Source organism: Ursus americanus, chromosome 3, assembly GCF_024610735.1.
Source record: "Ursus americanus isolate L20-20 chromosome 3, mUrsAme1.1.p, whole genome shotgun sequence".
Lineage (NCBI taxonomy): Eukaryota > Metazoa > Chordata > Mammalia > Carnivora > Ursidae > Ursus > Ursus americanus.
In genome coordinates this window covers 64,760,342-64,767,678 of record NC_142129.1, presented here as the reverse complement: position 1 = coordinate 64,767,678, position 7,337 = coordinate 64,760,342, and positions in this window count along the sequence as shown.

Sequence of the window (7,337 nt, the reverse complement as noted above, 5' to 3'; positions counted from 1 at the left end):
GAGGTCCTACAGGTGTCAGTGGCAAGGAGAGCTATGGGATCATCAGAAGCAAAAGCTCCTGGGATCTTTCTGTTCTTTTTTTTCTTGCCCCTGGAAGGACATTCTAGTCAAGGGGACCCTTCTCGCCACCTGGACTGGCTTGTTGGTGCTCAGAGCAGTATCAGAGCCAGAGTCCTGGGATCAAGTGACATGGACCACCGCAGCACCCTGGTCTTGGAGCACAGAGGCACTTGCTGCAGCTGTGGCACTAGTAGCTGGGGTAGGTCTCCCGTGAAACCAGAATTTGGGGACTTGGGAGCTCACCAAAGTGACTCTGGCCAAAGGAGGATGGAATGCAGCAGCAGCATGGGTCCTGGGATGGCGAGGTGCAGCAGTGGCTTGGGCCCAGAGGGTAGGGTGCCATAGCAGCACAGCCTGGAGATAGTGGGTCAAAGTCCCAACTCTGGCCCCAGCAGCAGAATCCTGGTGGTTATTTACTGAAGCCACATATTGGGACCTGGGGAGCTGAGCTCCGAGCAGTGGCAGCACAGGTCTGGCAATGAGAGTTCAGAGCCAGAACCTGGGGCCTGGGGGGTGGGGTTCAGGACAACAGGAGCCCCCCTGGAAATTAGGGGTCATGGCCATGCCCTCTGACCCAGGGGTAAGGCTCAGGGAGGCAGCAGCCCAGTCCCAAGGAGGGTTCAGAGCTGTGAACTGGGATGGGGCTCGAGTCTCAGGGCAGCAGCAGCACCAACAATGTCAGCTGAGTTGCAACCTGGGATTAGGGACATGAGGGAGAAGGGGTTCACAGCAGTGGCAGCCCATTTCCAGAAATGAGGGTCCAGAGCCATGACCTGGGCCCTGGGGGGCTGGGCTCAGGGCAAAGACAGGATGGCCCCAATAATGTAGGTCAAAGAATGACTTGGGACCCAGGGTGTGGGGCCTCGAACAGCAGCGGCTGCTCTGATAATGACAGGACAAAGCCACAGCCTGGAGTCGGAGTGGGACGCAGAGCAATAGCAATTCTGGGGCTCTGTGTGGTGAGCGGCTGAGGCTCCCAGTCCTGGGGACTATGGTGCAGCGGCAGCTGGGGCTCCAGAGGGCAGGTCTCCCAGCAGGGGCAGCTCCAGCCTTTGGGAGTAAGCACAGTACAGTGGGGGGCTTCTGAGGCAGCTCTGTCAGCTGGGATCAGCGTTGGTGAAGACTCCGGGGGACCTTTGTAGCACAGGGAGGAGGCTTGCTGGGGTTCTCCTGCTCTCCTCCTTCCGGTGGGTAAAATTCTTCTGAAAGGATCCTTCCTGGTATCAAACTGCTCTTGACTGTGACACAAGTAATATGCTGCCTGTACTTTTCTCTACAGCCACCCTTTATTATTTTTTTTAATTTCTGCAGGGTTTTGCTGCTGCTTTGTAGTCCAAAGCTTTTCCTGAATTAATTTCTTCGGTTTACTTATTGTGTATGTTGGGGTGTGTGTGTGGGGGGGGGGGTGGGTGTGGGTGTGTATGTAAGAGAAGACAATCATTGGAACCTCTTACTCTTCCATTTTCCTGATGTCATCTCCTTGTTTTCAACTACTGACAATTTAATTGTAATGTGTCTTGATGAGGGTCTTTTTCAATTCATCTTACTTGAAACTCTCAGAGCTTCCTGGATCTGGATGCCTGTTTCTTTCCCCCAGCTGGAAGAGTTTTCAGACATTATTTCTTCGAATAAGCTTTCTGCCCCTTTCTATCTCTTCTCCTTTTGGGACCCCTATGATGTGAATATTGGTCCACTTGATGGTGTCCCAAGCTATTTCCACTCTTTTTCATCCCCCCCTTTTTAAAATTTTTGCTCCTCTGATTTTATAAATTCTACTGCCCTGTCTTCCAGTTTGCTAATCCCTTCTTCCATTTCATTTAGTCTATTATTGGACCTTCTATTAAATTTTCCACTTATTGTATTCTTCAGCTCTGTGATTTCTGTTTGGTACCTGTGTTTTTCTCTCTTTATTGAAATAGAAAATTCTCACTTTCTTCATGCATTGTTCTCCTCACCTCAATAAGTATCTTTATGACAATCATTTTGAACTACGTATTAAGGTCTGTTTCTGGAGTTTTATCTTGTTCTTTTGTTGGAATCCTATTTCTCCATTTCTTCATTTTTCTTAGCTCTCTGTGTTGATTCTATGCATTAGATAGAACATCTCTGTCTCCAGTCTTGACAGAGCATTCTTACCTAGGTGATGAATCTTACCTACCAGCCCAGATTGAGCTCTTGGTTGTCTCTCAAACCTTTGTGATTGTCCAAACAGCCTTCTTCCTTCTTAGTGGCTCCCAGCAGCTGAGGGAGTGCTAAAAAGGGGAGGATCTCAGTCAGTGCTTAGATGTAGGCTGATTACAAGTTAGGTTCTCAGGCAGCAGCCTCTAAAATATACAATATACCTCTTTCAGGGAAAGACTGAAAAATGAGTTTCTGTCTACTGCGTCTTCATTGAGGGAGGGTGGATAGCTGGGTTAAGATGTTTCTTTGTTTGTTACAGTTCCACTGGATCTGTGCATGTAAGCCACCCTGACCGCCAGAGCCAGGCAATCAAAGGGTGTATCATCTGGGTAACAGGCAAAAGCCAGGGCACCATCCATGTGCACAAGCTCTTTCCGAGGAGACACTGGCCGTCTGGAGCAGAGCAGAGGGAGAACATCGAGATGGCCTGCCCCATTGCAAACCCTCTAGATATGTGCTAAATTAGGAGCCTGACCCTCAGGCTTTTTAAAGATATGCAAATATATCTCTTTCAGGAAAAGACTAAGAGACGTGTTGTGTCTGATTTTTCTGTGCTCAGCACTGTGGAGATAGCCTTGATGAGTCTTAATGAGCCGTTTAAAAACTGCTTCTTCATTTACTGTAATCTTGTGGGTCTCATGGACACAAGCCTCATTGACTTTCAGAGCTCGGTGTTTCGGGGGCCCATCCCTCAGGTGGAAGTCTTAAAAGTTGAGGGGCTAGATGTTGGGCCCAAAGGCTCTACTTCTCAGGAAGAAACTGAGTTGTGAGTTTTCCCCCAATTGTCTGTCACTGTGCTGGGTGGGGCATATGATGATAGCTGGGGCAGCCTTTCCTACCCATTTCAATGCGGGTGGGTTTTTTTTCTTTTTCCTTGTTTGACTGACATGTAGGAGTCACTCAGCAGGCTTTCAGGGGGAATTGTTCTTTGTGTAGCTGTAGATTCTGTGGGAGATGAGTTCAGGAGCCTTCTACATCACCATCTAAGATCAAAACTGCCAAAATCAAGAGATTTAAAAACTAATATTTAAAAATCTAGATTTCTGGATTCTCTTACAGAAAAGAACAGCAATATTGCCCATAGCGTGGAAAGGTGGCATGTAAGGAGCAGCTGTGCCCTATACACGGGCCTGGGCTTTCTTTGCCCATTGGGCACAGCAATCCAGTCCCAGCCCAGGCTGCCTTCACCATTAACACCTGCCTGGCTCCTCTTCGCTATTTTTCTCACTTGTACGGAGCTGTAACTGACATACAGCGTTGTAAAGTTTAGCCATGTCTAGCACGACCTGACATAATATATTGAAAGTGCTGCCCGTGATAAGGTTAGTTAACACCCGTCACCTTATACAGTCACAAAGGAAAAAGCTCTTCGTGATGAAAGCTTGGACGTTCTACCTCCTTAACAACTTTCCCTCTCAGCTACTGTGATTTTGGTGACGGCGTAGGACGTAGCACATGGTACGCCATGACGAAGATGTTTGCAAGCTTGTTACCCGGGGGTTGTGGTTGTGATCTAGTACCACAAAAAAGTGCTAAACCACAAATGTGTACGCACACATGAACATAGAACTCAGAGTTAAAACGGACCAAAAAATTCCGCCTAAAGTCTTGTAGAACATTATTTGGCTGAATATTATCTTGTGCCACCTTGTGGTCATTTGAGAGACACACAACCCAGACCACCTTGCTGCCAATAAGACAGATTGTGGCTTCATTTAGGGATAACGTAATAGGATTGAGATAACGCTGTGTTCGGTATGTTTTAGCAAAGATTCCAAACCAGTAGTTGATAAAATTTGATCTGATCAGTTGATGCATAGCCTTGGAAACCCGCCACTGTGGCCAGTCATGAATCATTCTTTTCTTTTTTTTTTTTAAGATTTTATTGGGGTTGGGGCAAGCAAGAGCGAGCACACATGCATGCAAGAGCGGGGGACTGGCAGAGGGAAAGGGAGACAGAGAATCTCAAGCAGACTCCATGCTGAGCAAGGAGCCTGACACAGGGCTCAATCTCACCACCATGAGACCATGACCTGAGCCAAAATCAAGCATCAGACGTTTAAACGACGGAGCCACCCAGGCGCCCTGAATCATTCCTTTCAGCAGTTTTCTTCTCACTCCCTGAAACAAACACAAATCCATGGTTCTTCCCTAACTTTCCGCTTTCAAAACCCTTGCCCCAGAATTTCTAACATTCTCACTAAAACCTGTACTGGTAAGCTCCGCCTCAAAGTATAAAGTTAAAGAACAGAAGTTAGTACTAAGGGTAGTTAAGACCTCACGAAGGCCCTTCTTGCACAGCGCAGTGGTGATTGTGTGAAGACTCACCAGGGTCCTATGAGTCCTCTATTCACAAATACAAATCGCCTTACTAATCTAGAACTCTTTCTGTGGTAGTCATTATCATCAACAGATAATTCCATTGCGCACAAGGTGACCTCCCTTTCAATGTCTAGGCTGTATGTACATTTCATTTATTTAGTCCATAAAATGGGGATGACAAGAGCAGTAGGTACCTGTCAGGATTATGAGAGACCCGGTATGGTCTTAGATCGGTGTTAGCTGACAGTCATCAGCACATAAAGCATTCGGTACAAGGTTTCGTCTTTTGTCTGGCTTAGAAAACACGGAGAGAGTCAGGGCTCACTGCCGCAGGCAGTTATGAAAATGACCGTTCACGTGTAGATTGATTATATTCAAAAGGCAAATAAAAACAGATTTGGGGCTGTCCACATTCCTTCTTACCTTTCAGAGTATAAAAGAGCTTTCCTTTTGAGGACATATTTTTTATAAGGTGGATCAAAGGAGGGACATGAAAGGTTCAGAAAAATGTATGTATAAGCTCATACCGGCCCTGTACAACAGTCATATGCGGTTAGCAAGTTACAACTGCTCACTAATTAACTATAACAAACTGTTGAGCTTCCATGCTGGATTTATTCTACGAAATCAACATGTTATCTCTCCAACTTGGCATAAAATAATTTGTCGCCACCGCTATGTTGGAGAAATGCATTAAATGGCCTGGAAAGAAAAATCCGTGTGTTGTGGCTGCCACCTTGTGGCTTGGTGTATTATATTAGTCCTCAGAAATCAAGTAAGTATTTTCTACCACAACAACCGGTTTCTAAAATATACCAACAATTCAAGTATAGTTTTTTCTAGCATTATTAAAAGTCCTCCAAGTTGCACAACGGCATATGAACGAATTTCTTGGCATCCTTTTACTGGCTAGCTAGGGTTGAAATCAGGTAAGAGTTCACATAAGATCTAAGTCATATTAGCTCTCAATCCCATAAGATCTCAATAACACAAGTGATTGTGCTTATGTGTGTTCATTAAACATTTTTAAAATTAAAAAAAAATTCTCATGCTTAAATTAGATGTGCTAAATAACTTAGGAACGACCCATAAAATGGAATATATAATCCCATTAAAAATACAGAATTAGAGAAAAAATTTAGAATTATATTTTTCCATGCAAGTAATTCTATAATCTTTTGAAAGGTAACACAGAGTAGGGGTTAAGTACAACCCTGGGACCTAGGACCAAATATCCCACTTTGATTCCTGATCAGTTATGTGAACTTGGATATATGACAGAATACCTGCGTATCACTTTATTCATCCGTAAAATGTGGACGAGCTCAATAGTGCATACCTCACGGGGCTGTTGTGAAGGTTGATTGTAGCTTTTAGAGCAGTATGGGTCAGGCTCGGGAAGGCTGATCAATGTTCTGAGCAACCATAATTACGATGGCATGAGTCAAATTAGTTTTATTGCTAGCAATTAGCCTTCCCCCTTCAAAGTGTTCCCCATTTCTCACCTTATGCTCGGGCACTGATTTTCCCAGCTCTTTCACTCCTGCCTGGTGGTTGAGGGGCAAGTTTTTTGCTGGAGACCCAAGGTGAGGGCCCTTAAAATTACTGGCGAGCAGGGTGTCAGAATTGTTACCACTTAGGGTTTGCTGTATGGCTCCCATTCTATCGATTTTTGAAAAGCAGTGTGTGTTTTGTTGTTGTTCTACCCGTGCCCTATTATATATTGAACAGATGGGGAACAGATGACTTTTCTTCTCAGTTCACGAAACAGTGCCACCTGAAACAGACTTCCATATCAGTACGACACCCGGAATCTTAAGCTCTGGGCTTAGGGCCATGACAAAGCAGAATGTGGGGGTTGTCACTCTCGCAAAGGGAATGAGTAGATGTGGATGTAGAAAGAAAGTAAGCTGAGTATTCAGTGACTGAAGGGTGGATTTGAGGAGTCATTAGTACTGCTCTCCTTCTGGTACATACCTTTGAAGTCCGGAATGGCCACATGACTTGCTTCGGCACAGAATGTGTAAGAAAAAGTAGTATGTCACTTCAGGGTGGAAGCTCTGAGTTTCGGTACTTGATTTACCATTTGCTCCATCCCCTGCCTTGCTGGTCATGGAAGCGTGAGTCAGGATTATGCTTCCGTCAGCCTGGGTCCCGGAGTGACTGTAGCGCCTTCATTGATGAGCAGAGCTCCAGAGACCTGGATGAACATACAGTTTGAGCAAGAAATAACCTCAGTGGTGGTAATGCACTGAAAATTTGGAATCTTATCATCATCATCTAATTTATCCCTTTTTAGAAAATATTTAGCAACCCTGTGATTTCCTGGCAGGTAACCTTGCTCTCAACTTCAGCTGAGAGGGGGTCCCTTCCCTCAGTCTAATTCATAGCAGACACCCGGGCTGTAGTTTCATGCTGACAGCGGAGGGGATAGTCAGCAAAGAACAACACAAAGGCTCTGGAGCCAATCTGTCAAGTGACTTGGAGCTCCACCACTTAGCAATTAGCTGAATGCCTTTGAGCAGTTGATTCAACCTATGTAAAATAGGGGTACAAGGGTTTATCTTTCCAGGGACTGAACCTGTATAAGAAACCACGTAAAAGGTGATGGTGTCAAACATCCATTTATTACACTCAAGGAATTATGAATCAGGAATTGGACATAGCATGCGGGGATGGTTTATCCCATGACTGGGGCCTCAGCTGAAGACTCAGAGTAGGTGCTGGAATCATCTGGAAGTTTACTCACATGCCTGGTGATTGATGTTGCCCGT